We start from the raw sequence: 22,491 nt of genomic DNA, 5'->3' as shown, positions 1-22,491 counted from the left end.
AAGAAAACTAGGTCAAGTCAGGTATGATTTATGAAATGCACATTAATGAGGCAATGAGAAAGTCAGTTTTGTCTTCCTCTGTCCCGAAATTCTAAAGAGGTTAATTACAGGAAGCCCTTCGAACTATGTAGTCCTTGGTTTTGGAAATATTCCCATTTTAAAAGTAATGTGCTTGCTATGTGACTACATCTAGTCATACTCTCAGTATCAGCAATTACTGCTTGAGTTCTTTTGTTTTATGTCTGAACTCTTATAAAGCTGGCTTTAAAATAATATTTAAGTTAGAATTTAAATTGCTTTAAAAAATCTCTGCCGTGGTCCTTTTGCCACTCTCTACCTTGTTCACTCTATGATGCCCAAATTCATTGTCTCAGCTCCTCTGAAAGCAGGTTGCGCGCCTTCCTGCTTCAGTGCCTTTTCCCCTGCTGTTCCTTTCCCTGAAATGTTTCCCCATTCCGCCCTCCACAGGGCTAACTGTTCCTCTGTAATGGCTTATTTAAATGTCACCACCTGGGAGTGTTCTCTCTTGGCTTGTCCTTTTTTTTTTTTTTTTTTTTTTTTTTGTCTTTAGAGGGCCATATCCGAGGTGTATGGAGGTTCCCAGGCTAGGGGTGCAATTGGAGCTATAGCTGCCAGCCTACACCACAGCCACAGCAATGCTGGATCCTTAATCTACTGAGTGAGGCCAGGGATCAAACCTGCAACCTCATGGTTCCTAGTTGGATTTGTTAACCACTGAGTCATGAGGGGAACTCCAGCTTGTCCTTCTTGAGAAAGTTTCTTTGCTTGCATCTCTGTGAGCATCTTTTATATGTTGTAATCATAGAATGTATTAATTTTTCCTACTTGCCCTTCATCTTTTTCCTCCCCTAGAGTAAAAACCCTGAGGACAGAGTGATTCACTATTGCATTCTCAATGCCTAACACACTGTGTGGGGCCTGACACACAGTAGGAATTTATATCAAATATTTGTTCAAAACTTGAGTGAATGAAGGAGACTCTTCTTTCTGGGGAGCATCCAAGAGAACCAGGCAAATCTGAGAGGCTATTTTTGACTTAGCTTTGAAAGTCACACAGCATTCCTTCCCTTGTATCCTATTGGTTGGGCTAGTCCAGCTCAGATTCATTGGGAGGAGAGTTAGGCTTTGCCTCTTCATGGGCTGGTGGCAATCTTTGGAAAATACAACCTGTCAAAAGAGATGATTTACGTGGTTCCTTTATTCATTCAGGCTTTCAATAGATGTCTTGTAAGTACTACTCTGTGCCAAGACTCAGACGTCGTGTTAGGCGCTGAGAATGCAGTGGTGAGCCAGACTGCCTTTGCTGCTACTTTCAAAAGCACACTGTCCATTAAATGGAATCACTGGGATTCCCCACACTTTCCCCTAAACTCTATTGCCTTTTTTTTTAATTGTACAGTTGCATTATTTAATTATAATTATCATAAATTCTTTGATGGAGAGGAAATCAGAATCAGATCTAAGAAGACTTCAGCATTCCAAGAATAATGCCAAATGACCCCCTTCATGGTGGATTATGCACTTATTTACTATGAGATATATTTCTTCTCCAGAGATTCCTTGTTTGTGTATCAATTGTAGATTTTTGGTTTGCAGTTATTCTGAAGTTTTGATATAAGAGTCTATAGGTATATGAAATTGTTTTAAGTTGTTCTTCTCTTAATTGCAAGTTCATCTCCAGTGTCCTGCATTTGTACCCACCTCTTCTCATGATTTCTGATTTTGGTGGCATAATTATGCATGGATGATTTTGTATCTTTACTGTATATATACCTTTACTGGTGAGCCTTGTCATTTGTGGAATTTTTGTTTCCTGTTGCTGTCTTTTCTGCCTAGAGAAGTTCCTCTAATGTTTGTTGTAAGGCTGGTTTAGTGTTGCTGAATTCCCTCAACTTTTGCTTATCTGTTAAGGTTTTGATTTCTCCTTCAAATCTGAATGAGAGCATTGCTGGGTAGAGTAATCTTGGTTGGAGGTTTTTTTCTTTCATCATGTTAAGTATATCATGCCACTACCTTCTGGCCTGCAGTGTTTCTGCTGATAAATCTGCCAGTAACCTTATTGGGTTCCCTTGTATGTTATTTGTTTCTTTTCCCTAGCTGCTTTCAAGATTTTCTCATTGTCTTTAATTTTGGTTAGTTTGATTAATATGTGTCTTGGTGTATTCCTCCTTGGGTTTATTTTATATGGTATTCACTGTGCTTCCTGGATTTGAGTGAGTGGTTCCTTTCCCAAGTGAGGGAAGTTTTTGGCTATTATCTCTTGGAATATTTTTTCTGACCCCTTCTCTCTGTCTTCTCCTTCTGGCACCTCTTGCCTTTTTTTTTTTTTTTTTTTTTTAAAGACTTAATTTTCTTAGAGCAGGTTTTTTAATTTTTATTTTTTTTAAAAGCCACACCATGGCATGCAAAAGTTCTGTGCCAAGGACTGAACCTGCACCACAGCAGTGACCTGAGCCACAGCAGGGATCAACACTGGAACCTTTAAGTGTGACCAGGGAACTTCTCCCTTTCTTGTCTGCACTTGTGGCATATGAAAATTCTCAGACCAGGGATTGAACCCACGCCACAGCAGTGACTAGTGACCTGAGTCACAGCAGTGAAAACATTGGACCCTTAACCCACTGAACCACCAGGAAACTCCCCACTGATCTTTTTACTGTCTTCAGAGTTTTTTTGTTTGGTTTTGTTTTTTGGGTTTTTTTTAACTTTAAAAAATTGAGGTATAGTTAGTTTACAATGTTATGTTAGTTTCAAGTGTATAGTACAGTGATTCAGGTGTACATATATATATTTTTCATATTCTTTTCCCTTATAGGTATTACAAGATACTAAGTATAGTTTCTTGTGCTCTACAGTAGGTCCTTTTTTTTTTTTTTAATCTATTTTATATGTAGTAGTATGTATGTGTTAATCCCAGACTCCTAATTTGTCCCCAGCACCCCATCCCCTTTGGTAACCATATATTTGTTTTTTACGTCTGTGAGTCTATTTCTGTTTTGTAAAATGTTTGTTTGTATCATTTTGTTAGATTCCATATCCATAGTTTTTGACTTTTCCAGAATGTTATATTGTCGGAATCATACAATATTACATACTTAGTAATGTACATTTAAGTTTCCTCCATGTATTTTCATGACTTTATAGCTCGTTTCTTTTTAGTACTGAATGATACTCCATTGTCTGGATTACTAGTTTATCCTTTCACTCACTAAAGGACATCTTGATTGCTTCAAAGTTTTCACAATTATGAATAAAGTTATTACAAAGTATCTTTCTGCTGGTTTTTGTGTGGACATAAGTTTTCAGTTCCTTTGGACGAGTAACAAGGAGTGTGATTGCTGGATCATGTGCTAAGAATATGCTTAGTTTTATAAGAAACTGGCATACTGTTTTCCAAAGAGGCTGTACCATTTGCATTTCCACCAACAGTGTCTGAGAGTTCTTCTGTTGCTGTACATCCTCTCCAGCATTTGTTGTCAGTATTCTGGATTTTGGTCACCCTGTTAGGTATGCAGTGGCATTTCGTGTTTTAATTTGCATTTCCCTGATAACATGTGATGTGGCACATCCTCATATGCTCATTTTCCATCTGTATATCTACTTCGGTCAGATGTCTCTTAGGGTCTTTGGTCCGTTTTTTAAAACTAAGTTGTTTTGTTACTGTTAAGTCTTAAGAGTTCTTCGTGTGTTTGGATAATAGTCCTTTATCAGTTAGTTGTGGGTTTTTTTTGCAGATATTTTCTCCCAATCTGTGGCTTTTCTTCTAATTATTATGAAATTGTTTTTTGTAGAGCAGAGATTTTTAATTTTAATCAAGTCCAGCTTATCAGTTATTTCTTTTATGGATTGTATCTTTGGTGTTGTATCTAAAAAGGCATCCACAGGAGTTCCTGTCGTGGTGCAGCGGAAACTAATCTGATTAGGAACAATGAGGTTGTGAGTTCAATCCCTGTCCTTGCTCAGTGGGTTAAGGATCCAGCATTGCCGTGAGCTATGGTGTAGGTCACAGACATGGCTCAGATCCCACCTTGCTGTGGTGCTGGCGTAGGCCTGCAGTTACAGCTCTGATTTGACCCCTATCCTGGGAACCTCCATATGCCACAGGTGCGGCCCTGAAAAGACAAAAGACAAAAAAATAAAAAATTAAAAATAAAAAAGCATCCACATATCCAAGATCAATTAGGTTTTCTCCTATATTATATTCTAGGAATTTTATACTTATATTTTACATGAAGTCTGTGGTTCATTTTGAGTTAATTTTTTTAAAAAGGTGTAAGGTCTGGAGTTCCCGTTGTGGCACAGTGGTTAACAAATCCGACCAAGAACCATGAGGTTGTGGGTTCGATCCCTGGCCTTGCTCAGTGGGTTAAGGATCCGGCATTGCCGTGAGCTGTGGTGTAGGTCACAGACACGGCTCGGATCCCGCGTTGCTGTGGCTCTGGTGTAGGTCAGTGACTACAGCTCCAATTCTACCACTAGCCTGGGAATCTCCATATGCCACGGGAGTGGCCCAAGAAATGGCAAAAAGACAATAAATAAATAAATAAACAAACAAACAAAAGGTGTAAGGTCCTTGTCTGGATTTGTTTTTGTGTGTGTGTGCGTGGATGTCCAGTTGTTGACAGCACCATTGTTGAAGGGACCATTTTGCTCCTTTGTATTGCCTTTGATCAATCCTTCATCAAAGATCAGTTGACTATATTTATGTGGCTCTGTTTCTGGGCTCTTGTGTCCTGTGGATCTGTTTGTTCTTTCACCATTAACACACTGTCTTGATTACTGTAGTTTTACAGTAAATCTTGAATTGGTAGCATTAGTCCTCCAACTTTGTTTTCTCCTTCAGTATTGTGCTGTTCTGAGTCTTTTGCCTCTCCTTATAAACTTTTGATTCAATTTGTTAGTATCTGTAATATAACTTGGGATTTTTATTGGGATTTTATTGAATCCATAGATCAAGTTGGGAACAACTGACATCTTGCCATTATTGAGGCTGCCTTTCCCTAAACATGGAATATCTTTTCACTTATTTAGTTCTTTTATGTCATTCATCAGAATTTTGTAGTTTTTCTGTTTGTTTTTGTTTTTTGCCTTTTCTAGGGCCGCTCCTTCAGTATATGGAGGTTCCCAGGCTAGGGGTCTGATCAGAGCTGTAGCCACCGGCCTACGCCAGAGCCACAGCCACACGGGATCCGAGCCACATCTGCAACCTACACCACAGCTCACGGCAACGCCAGATCCTTAACCCACTGAGCAAGGCCAGGGATCAAACCTGCAACCTCATGGTTCCTAGTCGGATTCATTAACCACTGCACCACAACAGAAACTCCTGTAGTTCTCCTTATGTCAATCTTACGCACATTTTGCTAGACTTATAACTAAGTATTTCATTTTCCTTGATGCTGTTGTGTGTGGTATTGTTTTTAATTTCAAATTAACTTGTTCATTGTTAATATATAGAAAAGCAATTGACTTTTATAATTAACCTTTATCCTGCAATTTTGCTATAATTGCTTATTAATTCCAGGAGGATTTTTTTTTTGTCCTTTTGAATTTTCTATGTAGATTATTATTTCATCTGTGAACCAATACAGTTTTATGTCTTCCTTCCCAGCTTGTGTACCTTTTACTTCCTTTTCTTGCCTTATTGCATTAGCAAGGACTTCAAGTTCAGTGTCGACAAGGAGTGGTGAGAGGGGACATCCTTGCTTTGTATCTGATCTTAGTGAGAAAAGTTTGAGTTTCTTACCATTAAGTGTGATGTTAGCTGTAGGTTTTTGGTAGATAGTCATTATCAAATTAAGAAAGTTCTAGGAGTTCCTGTCGTGGCGCAGTGGCTAACGAATCTGACTAGGAACCATGAGGTTGTAGGTTCAATCCCTGGCCTTGCTCAGTGGGTTAACCATCCGGCGTTGCCGTGAGCTGTGGCGTAGGTTGCAGACACGGCTCGGATCCCGTGTTGCTGTGGCTCTGGTGTAGGCCAGTGGATGCAGCTCCAATTTGACCCCTAGCCTGGGAACCTCCATATGCCATGGGAGCAGCCCTAGAAAAGGCAAAGAAGACAAAAGAAAAAAAAAAAAAAGAAAGTTCTAGTGGTAGTGGTGGCCCACCCGGGCTGGGGAGCCATGGCTGCTTCCATGGGGCTGTGGAAATAATTCTATCGTATGATGAATCCATATAACATTAAGAAACAGCTTCTGTCCAAAGGCCACTTTTCCCACTACCCGCAGCCTTGTGTAACAAAGGGAGATATGGGTTATTCAAATACAAGGTACCCCAAATCCCAACAGATTAAAGTTTATTCCAGAAAACTAGTTCTTAAGACAAAGATCATGGATTTTCCCACACTAGCTGCAGCATTTCACTCCCCTTTGGCTGGGCAGTTATTTAGGATTGAGGGAGTAAAAAGTACCTTCTTTGGACAAGATTTCATCACTGTCACAAAGGAAAGTGAAGAGTTAGCTTGGAATTTACTGAAACCAGATATTTATGCTGCGTTTATAGATTTATTTGCATCTGGCTTAGTGAGGAAATATCTTTAGAAGAAGCAGGATCTGAAGAAAATGTTGAAGTTGTGGCAGTGATTACAGAATTGTTAGATACTTGAATATGGCCAACTGTGCAGGAAGATGAAGGAGATGTAATTTATAAAGGCTCTGAAGATGGCATCATACAGCTGAAATGTTAGGATTCTTGTACCAGATGCCCCAGTTCAACCATTACTCTGAAAAATGGAATTCAGAACATGCTGCAGTTTTATATTCCACAAGTAGAAGGTGTAGAATAGGATATGGATGATGAATCAAATGAAAAAGCAGCAAACTTACCTTCAAATAATTGGGGTTTTCTTTGAGCCTGGCAGTAAGACTTGTTGATAATATGTACTAAGCTTTTATTATTAATCTGCTAAAGAATTTGAGGATTAATAAAACATGTCCTTCGTTCAGAGAATGGTATTAAGAAAAAAGAAAGTTCTCCTCTCTTCCTAGTTTACAGAGAATTTTTATCATGAATAATGTTAGATTTTTGTCAAATGCTTTTTATGCATCTATTAATTTATCATGTGATTTTTCTTTTTAGTCTGTTAATGTGATGGGTTATAGTAATTGGTTTTTTTTTCTTTTTTTTTCCCCCCCCCCCTTTTTAAGGCCACACTTGTGACATATGGAGGTTCCCAGGCTAGGGATCTAATCAGATCCCTATGCCACAGCCACACCACACAGGATCTGAGCCACGTCTGCAACCTACACCACAGGTCATGGCAATGCCAGATCCTTAACCTACTGAGCAAGGCCAGGGATCGAACCTGCAACGTCATGGTTCCTAGTCAGATTCTTTCCCACTGGGCCACATGGGAACTTCTCTACAGTAATTGATTTTTGAATATTGAACCAGTCTTGTATAGCTGGGATAAACCCCACTTATTGATGGTGTATAATTCTTTTTATATTTTTTTTAGATTCAATTTGCTAATATTTTGTAGAGGATTTTTTGCATCTATACTTATGAGAGATACTGGCCTGCAGTTTTCTTTTTTGGAATATCTTTGTCTGATATTGGTATTAGGGTACTGTTGGACTCATAGAACACATTAGGAAGTTTCCCTCTGCTTCTATACTCTGAAAGAAATTGTAGAGAATTCGTATAATTAAATACCCTTAAATATTTGGCAAGATCATCAGTGAACCAACCTGGGCCTGGTGCTTTCTGTTTTAGAAAATTATTGATTCAATTTCCTTAATAGAATCAGGTCTATTCAGATTGTTCTTTTCTTTTTATGTGAGTTTTGATGGATAGTGTCTTTCAAGGAATTGGTTTATATCATGTGGAGTTGTTCATAATATTCCTTCATTATCCTTTTAATCGCCGTGGTGTCTGTAGTGATGTCCCTTTTTCATTTCTGGTATTAGTCATTTGTATCTTCTGTCTTTTTTCCTTTAGCCGAGTTGAAACTTAGGGATTTTATTGATCTTTTCAAAAAACCAGCTTTTCATTTTCTCTGGTGATTTTCTGTTTTTCAATTTCAGTGATTTCTACTCTAATTCTTTTTTTTTTCCTGCTTCTGCTATTTTGGATTTAATTTGTTCTTTTTTAAAATTTCATGTCTCCTAAGGCCCGCTGCCTTTTTCATAGGCATTTGCTATCAAGTTGTGACCCATGCTGAAAGAAATGTTTCCAAATTTTCTACTTGTGTCATTGACCTCAACATGAATGGCTTATGCTTCCTATCTTATGTTGGAAAGTTACAGTATCTTCCTTGATAGAAAAAACACCCAAGGTCATATCAGGTATTTAAAAAAGTAATTGGTATCAATTAATTGTTAGTAATTAGTATCCAAGACCAAGGTTTTGCAGTATAAGAAACACTTATGAGATGTTTTGTCCTGTTCTTGAGGGACAAAATATTTATTTCTGTATTTAGAAGTGTGCTTTCAGAGAACTAATGGGCGAGCACAATCTATCAAAACGTATATGACTTCCCTTTCTCCTCCCCAATAAACACTGTTCTTTAGTTGTTAGTAGAAATAGCATCTATTTCTTTTGGGTTGTGAAAGCTATGCATTAGAATAGTAAAAAGAACAGTAGCCTTTAGCAATGAGGTGACTTGGGTTCTAGGCTCACTGCTTGAAGGGTGGTGAGGGTGTACAAATTAGGATGGGGAGAGATTGTTTACTACTTAGTTGCTTTTTAAAAAAACAGTATATGTAGACTCACTGACCTTGAACATGCCATACAGTCTAAGTTTTCTATGGCCACATGCTATTGCCACAACTTCTAAGCTCCTATAACAGTCTGCTTGTTTAAAAAATAGCTTTTCAATATACTTGTATTTGTTCCTTATCTGTCTTCCCCACTAAACTATAAACTCTATGAAGTCAGGAATCATGGCTGTCTTGTTCATTGTCAGGTATATAGAAAGCAATTAATAAATATTTTTGGGTTAATGAACTCTTTTCTATAATGCAAATATTCTGTAAAAATTTTAGAGGCCCATTGATTAATGTATAGGCTGAACATACATTTACTGTTAGGCATTGACTTGGGAGGTGAACTGCCCCATGATCTCGGCCCTGGAGGCAGTCAGAATCTATTATGGGAGATAGGCATGGGGAAAAAAGTCATACTAAATTTGCATGAAGTTATGCAAAAGCCCAGAGAAAGGGGTGAGTGATCTACCTTTAAAAGTTTTAGAGTTTGAAGTATATTTATTGGAAATATAATAGTATTCAATTCAAAATTGGAAAATTGTCATTCTACCATGGTATAGGAATGGGCAACTGTTAATCCCAAGGATATTCATTTTGAGATAAGTGTTACCATTGATCTTGGCTTATCTGGCACTTTCTCAACCATTTATCTCACCACTTATCTATTATTTAATTCTTTCAACAATCCAGTGGGAAAAGTGGTACTAGTCTCTATTTTATAGATGAGAAAATTGAAACCAGAGTTTAAATAACTTTCCTGAGGTAACACAGCTGGTAAAACACAGAGCCAGGCACATTTAGATCTTTGGGTAACAAGTTCAGAGCTCTCTTTGTATTATATTGTGGACTAATTTTTTAGAAAATTGTATTGGAGTATAGTTGATTTACAATATTGTATTAAGTTTCAGGTGTACAGCAAAGTGAATCGGTTATACATATACGTATATCCATTCTTTTTTCATACATAGATTATTATGGAATATTGAGTAGGTTTCCCTGTGCTACGCAGTAGGTTCTTGTTACTTATCTATTAGTAGTGTGTATGTGTTAATCCTATCTTCCTAATTTATTCCTCTCCCCACTGTTTCCTCTCTGGTAATCCTAAATTTGATTTTGAAATCTGTGAGTTTGTTTTTATTAAATAAATTCTTTTGTACCATTTTTATTAGATTCCAAATATAAGTGATCTCATATGATATTGTCTTTGACTTACTTCTCTCAGTATGATAATCTCTAGGTCCATCCATGCTGTTGAAAATGGCATTATTTCATTCTTTTTTATGGCTGAGTTATATTCCATTGTATATATGTACCAAACTTCTTTTTTTTAATTTTTATTTTTTAATTAGTTTATTTTTTAAGGGCTGCACCCGTGGCATATGGAAGTTCCAGGCTAGGGGTCGGATCAGAGCTGTAGCTGCAGGCCTGTGCCACAGCCACAGCAACACTGTATCTGAGCTGCATCTGTGACCTACACCACAGCCCACGGCAATGCCGAATCCTTAACCCACTAAGCAATGCCAGGGATTGAACCTGCATCCTCATGGATGTTAGTCAGATTCATTTCTGCTGAGCCACAATGGGAACGCCTGTACCACATCTTTTTATCCATTCCTTTGTTGATGGACATGTAGGTTTCTTCTGTGTCTTGCCTGTGGTGAATAGTGCTGCAGTGAACTTTGGGGTGCGTGTATCTTTTCGAATTACGGTTTTCTCCTGATATAAACCTAGTAGTGGGATTGCTGGATCATGTGGTAGTTCTGTGTTTAGTTTTTTAAGGAACCGCAACGCTGTCCTCCAGAGTGGTTGCACCAATTTACATTCTCACCAACAGTGTAGGAGGATCTCCTTTCTCCATACCCTCTCCAGCATTTATTGTTTGTAAACTTCTTGATGATGGCCATTCTGACTGGTGTGAGGTGATACCACTTGGTAGTTTTGACTTGCATTTCTCTAATAATTAGTGATGTTGAGCATCTTTTCTTGTGTTTTTGGCTATCTGTGGGTCTTCTTTGGAGAAACATCTATTTAGATCTTCTCCCCATTTTTGGATTAGGTTGTGTTATTTTTAATATAAAACTGCATGAGATGATTATGTATTTGGAGATCAATCTCTTGTCACCTGCTTCATTTACAAAGATTTTCTGTGGGTTTTCTTCTTGGGTTTTTTATAGTTTCCTTTGCTGTGCAAAAGCTTTTAATTTTAATTCAGTCCTATTGGCTCGTTTTTGTTTTTATTGTCATTACTTGAGGAGGTGGATCCAAAAGAAAATTGCTGTGATTTATGTCAAAGACTGTTTTCTACCTGTGTTTTCCTCTAAGAGTTTTGTAGTATCCAGTCTTATGTTTAGGTCCTTAATCCATTTTGAGTCTATTTATTTATTTACTTATTTTTAAATTTTTTTAATGGCTGTACCTGCAGCATATGGAAGTTCCCAGGCTAGGTTGATTCAGAGCTGCAGCAGCCATGGCAACACTGAAGCCAAGTTGCATCCTCAGCCTACAGATGCTTAACCAACTAAGCAAGGTCAGGGATTAAACCCACATCCTCAGGGAGACTGTGTCAGGTCCTTAACCCATTGAGCCATGGTGGGAACTCCCATTTTGAGTTTATTTTTTTGTTCGATGTTAGAGAATGTTCTAATTTCATTCTTTACCTGTAGCTGTCCAGTTTTCCTAGAATCCCTTATTGAACCCCCTATATTTTCTCTATTATATATTCTTGCCTCCTTTGTCATAGATTAATTGACCATAGGTACTTGGGTTTATTTCTGGGCTTTCTATCCTGTTCCACTGATACATATTTCTGGGTTTTTTTTTGTGCCAGTACAACACAGTTTTGATCACTATAACTTTGTAATATATAGTCTGAGGTCAAGGAGCCTGAATCCTCCTGCCCTTTTTTCTTAAGATTGCTTTGGGTATTTAGGGTCTTTTGTGTGTCTAAACAAATTTAAAAATTTTTTGTTCTAGTTCTGTGAAAAATGCTGTTGGTAATTTGATAGAGTTTGCACTGAATCTGTAGATTTTCTTGGGTAGTATAGTCATTTTGAAAATATTGATTCTTCTAATCCAAGAGCTTGGTCTGTCTTTCCATCTGTTTCTTTCATCTTTGATTTCCTTTATCAGTTTCTTACAGTTTTCAGAGTACAGATCTTTTGCCCTTTAGGTAAGTTTATTTCTATGTATTTTATCCTCTGTGATGAGATGGTAAATAGGATTGTCTCCTTAATTTCTCTTTCTGGTCTTTCAGTGTTAGTGTATAGGAATGCAAGAGATTTCTGTTTAATTTTGTATCCTGCACCTTTACCGAATCATTGATGAGCTCTAGTAGTTTTCTTTTTTTTCTTTTCTTTTTAGGGCTGCCCCACAGCATATTGAAGTTCCCAGGCTAGGGGTCAAATTGGACCAGTAGCTGCCGGCCTATACCACAGCCACAGCAATTCCAGATCCAAGCCGAGTCTGTGACCTACACCACAGCTCAGGACAACGCAGATCCTTAACCTACTGAACAAGGGCAAGGATCAAATCTGTATCCTCACAGATACTAGTCAGGGTGGTTACCACTGAACCACAACAGGAACTCCCACAAAGATTTGTTGAATTCTCGTTCATGTGAATTCTACTGCAGGCCACATGACTTTGGACGTCAGTTGTCCTCTAGGAATTGATAACTAGCATGTTTATGTTGCCTTTGTTTTATGATGCAACCATCTCAATATAAGACTTCGGGTGTCTTTGCAGAATATATAGAGAGAGATAGAGGGGTGGAGGGGAGAAGGGAGGAAAAGTGGGCACCAGAGCTGGAAGATCATATAACAGCTTTTGAATATTTCTCCCTGAAAGTGAGACATGTCACCTTCATGTGCTGCCTAACTACAGGAGGTTGGGGAACTGTGGGAGCCTGCCAGACAACTTCACTCGTGTTTCTCAAAGGAAAGTATTTTTGCATGGTGCATGTTTCCTTCCAGTTTGCATTAGGGATAGTTCAACGTGTCTGAGCCATGTTTATGCTGTGAGTGCCTTGAGGTCAGAAATTTAATAAATGATCTAGATCTTTTATTGGAGTGTAGTTGATTTGCAATCTTGTGCCAGTTTCTGCTGTACTGCAGTTGTGGTCTAGTCATTCATGTGTGTGTGTGTGTGTGTGTGTGTGTGTACTTTTTCTCATATCATCCCCCATCACATTCTATCCCAAGAGAAGTAGTTCTAGATTTTAAGTTCCTTGAGGGTACTATAGCATAGTGGTTGAAAGTACTGATTTTGAGAATTATAATTCTAGTTCTGTTACTTCCTAACTCTCTGCCCTTCTGCAACTTTTTAACAGCTTTATTAAGATGTAATTAATATACCCTGGACCAGATTTGATCCCTGGACCAGGAACTCCATACACTGCAGGGTGGACAAAAAAGAAAAAAAAAAAATAGAACTATGGGGTTTTTTTTTGTTTTTTTTAATTGTTGTATCTCAGAAGTTAATATGTAGCTTCAACTTTGACTTTGGCCAAACAGTAAGATTAACACTTGATCATTCAGTTATCATGATACTGTAGATCAACTATACTTCAATAAAAATTTGAAAAATAAAAAAAAGCAGTCATTCAAGATTCAGCCAAAATGTCCACTTAACTGTATGATATCACTTATATGTGGAATCTAAAAAATACAAAAACTAAACGTAGACTCACAAAGGAACAAGCTGGTGGTTACCAGTGGGGAGAGGGAAAGGAGGAGTGATGTGATAGAGGTAGGGGATTTTTAAAAAGGGTTACTAGGGGTTTTATGAAATCATGTGTGAAACTTTTGAAAATTGTAAAGCCCTATTGAATTTGAAGAATGTTTTAGGTAATAAAAAAATTTAATGGCAAAAAAGAGATAAAATTACCATAAAATTTACCCTTTTAAAGTGTACAATTTGTAATTGTTAGTATATTCACAGACTTGTGCAACCACTACCTCTATCTAATTTAAAATATTTTGTTAGCTGGAAAGAAACCTTGCATCTATTAGCAGTCACTTCTCATTCTCCTGTCAGCCCCTGTCAAACACCAAACCACTTTCTTTCTCTGTCGATGTGCCTGCTCTGGACTTGGGCAAGTTATCGAACCATTCTGTGCCTCGATTTTTTCATTAACAGGGTGGGGACAATAATACTTCCTCCTCATCTTATTGTAAGGGTGATATGGGAGCAGGAAGAGTTAAAGGACTTAAATCGTGTCTGTTCCATAGTAAATGCTGTGTGTTTGTCGATGTATTGTATTATTACGTGCAAAATTTTGGCGATCATTATTTTGTTCCCTTGATACCATCCAGCATAGCACTAAATGCACAGCAAGCACATTCATCTAATTTCCTAAGGCCCTCTCCACTGTTCCAGGGGATCTTACATGCGAATTAAAATCCCTGCTCTCGGAGTTCCTGTCATGGCTCAGTGGTTAACGAATCCGACTAGGAACCATGAGGTTTGGCGTTCAGTCCCTGGTCTTGCTCAGTGGGTTAAGGATCCGGCATTGCTGTGAGCTGTAGTATAGATCACAGACTCAGCTCTCATCCCATGTTGCTGTGGCTGTGGTGTAGGCTGGCAGCTACAACTCCAATTCAACCCCTAGCCTGGGAACCTCCATATGCCGCAGGTGCGGCCCTAAAAAGACAAAAAAAAAGAAAAAATCCCTGCTCTCAAGTTGTTGACAGTCTCATGGCAGAGACAGATATATACAGAGTACATACATGTACTTTAACACAGGCTAATAACCTTGCGAGGTGGGGATTCTCAGTCACATTATTATTGATGAGGAAACTAAGGCTCAACAATGCTATAACTTACCCAGGGTAAGGTAGATAATAAGTAATTGAGCTGGGATTGGAACTAGATTCTAGCATTGCAAAATCTGTTGTTACTGTTTCTGATGCTTACAAAAAGAATTTGCTGCTCTTCTCTAATGTTTTAAGCCTCGCAAAGAAAAACCTGTGTTTTTGGCTAAAGAAGCAGGAGATTCAGCACATATTTTTAAAAATTCACCACCTGGAGGCCCGCTGTTCTATTCTTCCCTTTACCTGCTCTGACCAGAAAAAAAACCCCTGAGGACTGAGAAGGTGCAAGATGTGGCCTCAGCTCCGGGCAGGATGGACTGTGTCCTATTTGGCTTTGTCCATTGTCTCTCCCATCAGGCTCCTGACTGGCCCCTTTCCTTTTCTGATCAATGAAGCTCCTTTGTGTGGCCAGGGCCCTTGGGACTGCAGCAAGGGTTTGTGCAGAGCTTCCTGTGAGAAGTGTTCCTGTGATTAGCCGTGATTGCCTAGCATCAGATGCAGTCACTGTTTAGCTTCTACTTTCTCATCCTCTCTTTGAAGTTATCCTGGATCTACCAGTCACAGAGCGGCTTCCACTGAATCCAGTAGCTTGTTGCTGGTTACATTAGGCATTATCTGTATCATACTTTTGGCTCACCTTGTGAATGGGCTAGTGCTGTGGTTATTTTCCACAGACCAGCAAAGCTGGCAGGGCCCTTAAAAATCTCTTACCAACCCCTGCTCATTTTACAGAGGAAGAAAACTGACACCTAATAAAGGAAGGGTATTTATCCAGATCCCACAGATTCTGTTACAGAGGCAAGCCCAGGACCCTGATGCCTTGACTTTTATCTAATTTTCCCCCTTTCAGGCTCTGCTACCTCCTTTTCCCCACTTAAATAACATCATAAGTTCTTAGAGGACAGAGATCATGCCTTATGTACCTTTATATTCCTCAGAGAGTCTAAGTTAACAGGTATGCCTGGTAACCTCTCAGGTTTGTTATTGTCTGATTTTACGTATGGTGGATGTTTCGCCTAGTAGAAGGAGCTAGATAGTCCTAGATGAGGATCTTGGCTAGTAATTAATGGATCTGGGGTTCCAGCTCACATATTCTGAGTTCAAGTTGTTCCTTCTAGTAAACTATGACTAGAGTGGTGTATGTTGACAGGGGAAGAAGAGTCCAGACAGAGCCAAGCTCCAGAGGTAGTGAGTTTGCTGCATTTGGAGAGAAGTAATTAGACTAATGTGCCCAGAGCACAGGTTGAATTAGGTGAAGGGAATTGGGGGGAAAGGCAGTGAGAAATACTGGGGGGAAGGTGAAAAGGGTTTGCAGCCAAAAAGGACAAATCCCTTTCATGTGGGCTTTTAAAGGAAAGCCTCCTGGAGTTGGGAGCCTTGAGCTGGGTCTGAGGATGGTTAGGGTTTGAATTTACAGGGATGGCCCAAGGTCTGAGCACCTACATTTCTCTTCCTCTGTAAACAAACTAGAAAAGCCAAGCACCTGTCCAGTTTGCCTAGAGCATTGTTGAGGAGTCAAAAATGCTGGAGAGTAGAGGTTAGGGCTAGGTTTAAAAAAGCCTAGAATTTGGGAGTTCCCGTTGTGGCGCAGTGGTTAACGAATCCGACTAGGAACCATGAGGTTGCGGGTTCGGTCCCTGCACTTGCTCAGTGGGTTAACGATCTGGCATTGCCATGAGCTGTGGTGTAGGTTGCAGACACGGCTCGGATCCCGCGTTGCTGTGGCTGTGGTGTAGGCCGGGGCTACAGCTCCGATTAGACCCTTAGCCTGGGAACCTCCATATGCCGCGGGAGCGGCCCAAGAAATAGCTAAAAAGACAAAAAAAAAAAAAAAAAAAAAAGAACCAGAGAAAACCTATGTTCCAACTCAAGTTCAAAGACAGTAGACTGTAGAAAAAATAAGACTTACTAAATGCTACAAATAAAAAAAAAATAATAAATTTTAAAAAGCCTAGAATTTCAGATTTGAGGAGTCAACTTTTATTTCCATTAATATCACTTTATATGTATGTTCCTTCTCAAAGATGAGTTGTGGGAACCCTGGATGGAGGCTAAATAATGAACTCAGCCCTTTAACCCTCTCCAGAGTGAGACTTTGTTTTGGACATTTCACTTCGATGAACTTATCTTGCAGCTTTGACTCTTCCTTGGCCTCCAGGGTTCATGACATGTCATATTTTCCCACTTTGCTGAGGTGAGCATTTGAAAAGTACTTGATGAGACAGCAGTGGGTGAGCTTACTTATTTAGCTAAGGAATGGCTCCCATTTGGAGTTAGAGGCATTTGTAAATCTAGGATTCTTAAGCCATCTCTGGGGATTTGTTCACACACGGTAAGGTTTTTAAGATAAGCCCTTCCGGAGTTCCTGTCATGGCGCAGTGGTTAACGAATCCGACTAGGAACCATGAGGTTGCGGGTTTGATCCCTGCCCTTGCTCAGTGGGTTAACGATCCGGCGTTGCTGTGAGCTGTGGTGTAGGCTGCAGACGCGGCTCGGATCCAGCGTTGCTGTGGCCCTGGTGTAGGCCAGCGGCTTCAGCTCCGATTAGACCCCCAGCCTTGGAACCTCCATATGCCGCAGGAGTGGCCCAAGAAATGGCAAAAAGATAAAAAATAAAATAAAATAAGATAAGCCCTTCCTGTGTACTTTATCCTCAAGTCCACAATCTGCATAGTCCTGGGTTCTGATCCCAGCTCTGCTCCTTGGCTTGTCTGTGTGACCACTCATAAGCCTCTTCCTCTTAGTTCTTGTATCCGTAATAACAATGATATGATACTGGACTGGATAATCTCTAAAGGCTCTTCTGGTTCTGATACTTTAGAACTGTCTGTATGGGACACAGATCAGCCTTTTCTTTGATGTTCTTCGTGTACACAGATTATAATGCATTAAAACATTTATATCATAGGAACTTTATATATATATTGGCTTATTCAGTACATACTTAGGAAACAGTTCCTATTGGTGATCATGCTACGCTGATTTTTTGAGTATTTTTCTTGTGTCCTGTCCTTTTTGTCCTCTGCTGCCTTCATGTTCTGGCTATACCTTCTGTCATCCTGCAGAGCAGGCCAGACCCAGACACCACTGTGTTCTAGTAGTATCCAAAAAACAAACGACAGGAACACAGTCAGCTGCTTCAATTTAAACTGGCCTTTCTGGTAGCTACAGATTATTATTTCTTGCACAAGCAGCCTGCAGGGCCAGAAGGAGGAGACAAGGCAGTATTGTTCCAACTTGGAAAACCCCCAAGCCTCACCTTTCCTGTCAGTTGCAAGTACATAGCTTGCATTTCTACTCCTGCTTTGCTGCAGTATTAAAGATGTTTGAAAGGAGGCTGTGCAAAAAAAAGGGAGTTAGCTATAAGGAACTATATTTAGAACTGTCTTTAAACATGTTTATTTCTTGATTTTTATTAATTTGCTGCATAGTTTTGAATATGAGTAATAGTAATAAGTACTCTAAACATCTCATAACACTTTAAACTTCAGAGCCTTTTTTCTCTTTAACGCATCTTTATAAATAATCTGGAAATGATGTGTACTATTAGTAGTCACTTTTTATTGAGTACTTAATATGCGTTTGACATGGTGCTGAGTGCTTTACATGTATTGTTTAATTTAACTTTTATATCAGCTGTAATAGATATTATCACCATTTGAAAAAGATGAAGACACTTTGACCCAGAGCAGTTTAAGTAAGGTTCCCAAACTCACAGAGTTAATATGTGATGGAGTTAGGATTTGAATCAGATAACCATTAGAGAAATGCAAACCAGAACTACAGTGGGATATTACCTCACACCAGTCAGAATGTCCTTCATCAAAAAGTCTACAAACAGGAGCTCCTACTGTGCCTCAACAAGATTGGCGGTGTCTCGGGAGCACTGGGACGCGGGTTCTGTCCCTGGCCCGGCACAGTGGGTTAGGGATCTGGCGTTGCTGAAGCTGTGACTTAGTTTGAGGCTGTGGCTCAGATCTGATCCCTGGCCTGGGAGCTCCATATGCCTGGGGGCAGCCAAAAAAAAAAGTCTGCAAACAAGTGGGTGTTCCCATTGTAGCTCAGCAGGTTAAGGACCCAACATTATCTGTGATGCAGGTTCAGTTTCTGACCTCACTCAGTAGGTTAAAGATCCAGATTGTCGTAAGTTGCAGCATAGGTGGCAAATGTGGCTTGGATCCAATGTTGCCATGGCCGAACCTGCAGCTCCAGTTCAGCCCTCGGCCTAGGAACTTCCATATCCCATAGGTTCCTGTTGTGGCTCAGCCAGGAAAGAACCCGACATAGTGTCCATGAGGACGTCGGTTCGATCCCTGGCCTCACTCAGTGGCCTTGCTCATCTGGTGTTGCCGTAAGCTGTAGTGTAGGTTGCTTTATATATTTTTATACAAAGAAACTATGTTAAAAAATTTTTTTGAGGAGTTCCCATCATGGCGCAGCAGAAACGAATCCAACTAGGAGCCATGAGATTGTGGATTCAATCCCTGGCCTCACTCAGTGGGTTAAGGATCTGGCATTGCCATGAGCTGTCTTGTACTGTTGTGTAGGTCGCAGACAAGGCTTGAATCTGGCGTGGCTGTGGCTGTGGCCTAGGCTAGCAGCTGCACCTCCGATTGGACCCCTAGCCTGGGAACTTCCTTATGCCACGGGTGCGGCCATTTTAAAAAGCGCCCCCCCCCCCAATTTTTTTTTAGCTAAGTTTTTTTTTTAAGTAGAAACACAACTCTGAAATGTTTATGTGTATAGGAAAACAATATATGTGAAACCTTAATGAATTTATCACTTAATGTATTTGTGTCTTCAGTGCCTAGCTTACATAAATATTTTTCTTTTTTTTTTTTTTTATTTTCCACTGTACAGCAAGGGGATCAAGTTATCCTTACATGTATACATTACAATTACATTTTTTCCCCACCCTTTGTTTTGTTGCAACATGAGTATCTAGACAAAGTTCTCAATGCTATTCAGCAGGATAGCTTATAGAAATATTTATTGAATGAATGAATTTGGGGTCTGAGTCTGAAGGTGCAAGGGTGCTGTGTCATTACTATAATACAATGTGATATAAAGGGTTAAAGATGGAGCCTTAAAAGAGTATCTGGTCCAGTTTCTACTTCTAATGAATGAGAAAAGTGGGACTCAGGGAGTGGAAGTGACTTTTCTAGTAAGTTGTTGAGGAGGAGTAGAATCCACTGTTCCTGGAAGCAATAATGATTTTCTGGAACGAATTGCCAATATTTTCACAGAGATTTCATGAACACAGGTAAAATATACAGAGGAAATAGTGTTTAAGTATTTTGATTCACTGACTTCTTTACAAATAAAGTGGGGACATAGCGGTTTGTTTTTTTCTCTTTATTTCTGTAGATTTTGTGTACCAAGTTTAGATTAGAAAGGTTCACTAGGTTGAACCTAACTTTTGATCATAGTTCTCCTGCAGTGCACATCTGGCAGAGCTTTTTACCTCAAAGGCCTGGTTGGAAGCAGTGGCCTTTATTTCTGACGTGTGATTTACCTCTCCTTCCTGGTGTTTGAGGCTTGTTGGTCTTGATAAACGCTTGTTTTCTGTGCACACTGTGCAGTGAACATAGGGTCCTAGGGTGGAGCTGCTTAGGAAGCAGGGGAGAGAGGGCAGTTGAAGGCAGCTTGTGTCTTTAACTCCTTTGGTGAATCCATTAACCCAGAGAGCTTTGTCTAATCATAATGAATCTTTAAATCTCAGGGCCAGAAGGAGAAACTGATGTGAAAAGGATTCCTTGGTCTTGTTTCACTGCAAAAAGGAATGGAGATGAAACAGGGTCCAGTAGTTGAGAAGAAATTGGAATCAGTAATGCCAGATTTGACATTAGGCTCAGTCATTTATAAGCTATGTGACCTTGGACTGGTTCCTAAGTCTGAACCTCAGTTCTCCCATCTGTAAAATGGTGTTAGTAGTACCAGGTACTTCAGAGAGGATTAAATTCTTCCTAAATTCCTGCATGGCTTGCCCCTTTTCCTCCTCTTTCAGATCTTTTCTCAAGTATTATCTTCTCAGTGAAGCTTTCCCTAACTATCCTCTTAAAAATTGTAATATTGCTCCCACTCATAATAATAACAACAAAACACTGGAGTTCCTGTCGTGGCGCAGCGGTTAACGAATCCGACCAGGAACCATGAGGTTTCGGGTTCGATCCCTGGCCTCATTCAGTGGGTTAAGGATCTGGCGTTGCCGTGAGCTGTGGGTGGGTCGCAGACGCAGCTTGGATCCCACGTTGCTGTGGATGTGGTGTAGGCTGCCAGCTACAGCTCCCATTAGACCTCTAACCTGGGAACCACCATATGCCAGGGGAGCGGCTCAAGAAAAAGCAAAAAAGACAGACCAAAAAACCCACAAAAAAACAGCATTAAGAGCAACAACTAGTTCTTAGGCTTTGGGACTTTTCTAAGCACTAATATGTTAACTAATCCTTATAGAAACCCCTATTATGAAGTACTATTTTTATACCCATTTTATAGATTAAAAAACAGAGGCATGGAGAAGTCAAGTGATTTTTCACAGAACGCAATAGGTAGTTAGCAGTAGAGCTAGAATCTGAACCTAAGCTCTTTGGCTCCGAAGCCCTTGCTTTTAATCACTATCCTGTACTGCCTCATTAGAACATAGGCTTCTGGAGGACAGGAATGTTTGTCTTTTTGTTCACTGCTATTTCTCCAGTACCTGGAATATAGTACATGGCACATAGTAAGCAATGAGTATTTGTCGAGTGAATTAATGATTGAATGCATAGTGATAAATGGGAGGGGGGAAGAAGTTATGTGGAGTTCTTTTGAGTTTTTACCTTGGCCCCTCTCTGTCTTCTAGGTCCTAGGTACTTCTGCTTTTCAATACCATAGCCAGTACCCACATTTTCAGGGCTCATAGCTTCTCTGTTGGACAGCACACATGTAGAACATTTCTGTCACCATGGGAAGTTCTATTTGGACCAGCCAGAGGGCAAATATAGTGAGGCCTGAGGGGGGAGCAAGTGGTAAGAATGGAGTGCTAGAGAGGGATGGGCTCACGGAGCGTTTTGGATGTAGACGTAAAATTTGGACTTTTATTTTGAAGCCAGTGCTTTCTGAATTTGGCCATATAGCAGAAGCACCTGGGGGAGCTTGTCTAAAATTCTGATTCCTGGGTGGTTTGATGTAGTAGTTTTGGTGTGGGACCTAAATCTTGTGTGCGTGCGTGTGTCTGTCTGTCTGTGTGTTTGGTGATTAAAAAAACAAGGCACAAACGTGGCCACCTTTACCGTTTTTAAGTGTGTGGTGCAGTAGGTTAGCCATACGCACCGTGTCGTGCAGCAGACCTCTGGTGTTTCTCTTGCAAAGCTGAAGCTGTACTTGTTAACCACCCACTCCCCATCTCCTAACAGCCCCTGGCAATGACCTTTCCATTTGATTTTTCTAAGACTTTGATGACTTCAGATGCCTCATAAATGTAATCATTTGGTGTTTGGGGTTTTTTTTGTAATTGGCTTATTTCACTTAGCATAATGTCCTCAAGGTTTTTCCGCAGTGTAGCATATGATAGGATTTTCTTCCTTAATGCTTTAATTATATTATATTGTATATAAACACTCCCTTTTCTTTATCCATTCATCTATCAATGGACCTTTGTCTTTTGAACCTCTTGGCTATTGTGAATAATGCTGCAGTGAGTATGGGTGTGCAGATATCTCTTCAAGATTGTTTTCAATTCTTTGGACCTAAACCCAGAAGTGGGACTGCTGGATCATATAGTATTATATTTTTGATTTTTTGAGGAACCGCTGTACTGTTTTTCATAGTGGCTGCACCATTTTATGTCCCCACAGATGGTCCACAGGGTTCCAGTGTCTCTGAAGCCTTGCCAACACTTGTTTTATTTTCTGTTTTGTTTGTTTGTTTGTTTGATAGTGGCCGCCCTCACGGATGTATTTCTCACAGGTGCATGG

The 22,491-nt window shown here is 39.8% G+C and overlaps 1 protein-coding gene and 1 pseudogene across 10 annotated transcripts in view; both read left to right on the top strand.

The window, feature by feature from the left end:
• The window catches only part of LOC100516504, a 33,106-nt pseudogene extending 25,862 nt beyond the window's left edge, over window positions 1-7,244 (top strand).
• The window catches only part of FAM168A (family with sequence similarity 168 member A), a 219,665-nt gene that overhangs the window by 94,404 nt on the left and 102,770 nt on the right, over window positions 1-22,491 (top strand). The gene's annotated exons all lie outside the window — the stretch shown is intronic.

The sequence above is a fragment of the Sus scrofa genome, chromosome 9 (genome assembly GCF_000003025.6).
Source record: "Sus scrofa isolate TJ Tabasco breed Duroc chromosome 9, Sscrofa11.1, whole genome shotgun sequence".
In the NCBI taxonomy this organism is placed as follows: domain Eukaryota; kingdom Metazoa; phylum Chordata; class Mammalia; order Artiodactyla; family Suidae; genus Sus; species Sus scrofa.
The sequence above is the reverse complement of the archived record's forward strand: the minus strand, read 5'-3'. Positions and strand labels throughout refer to the sequence as shown.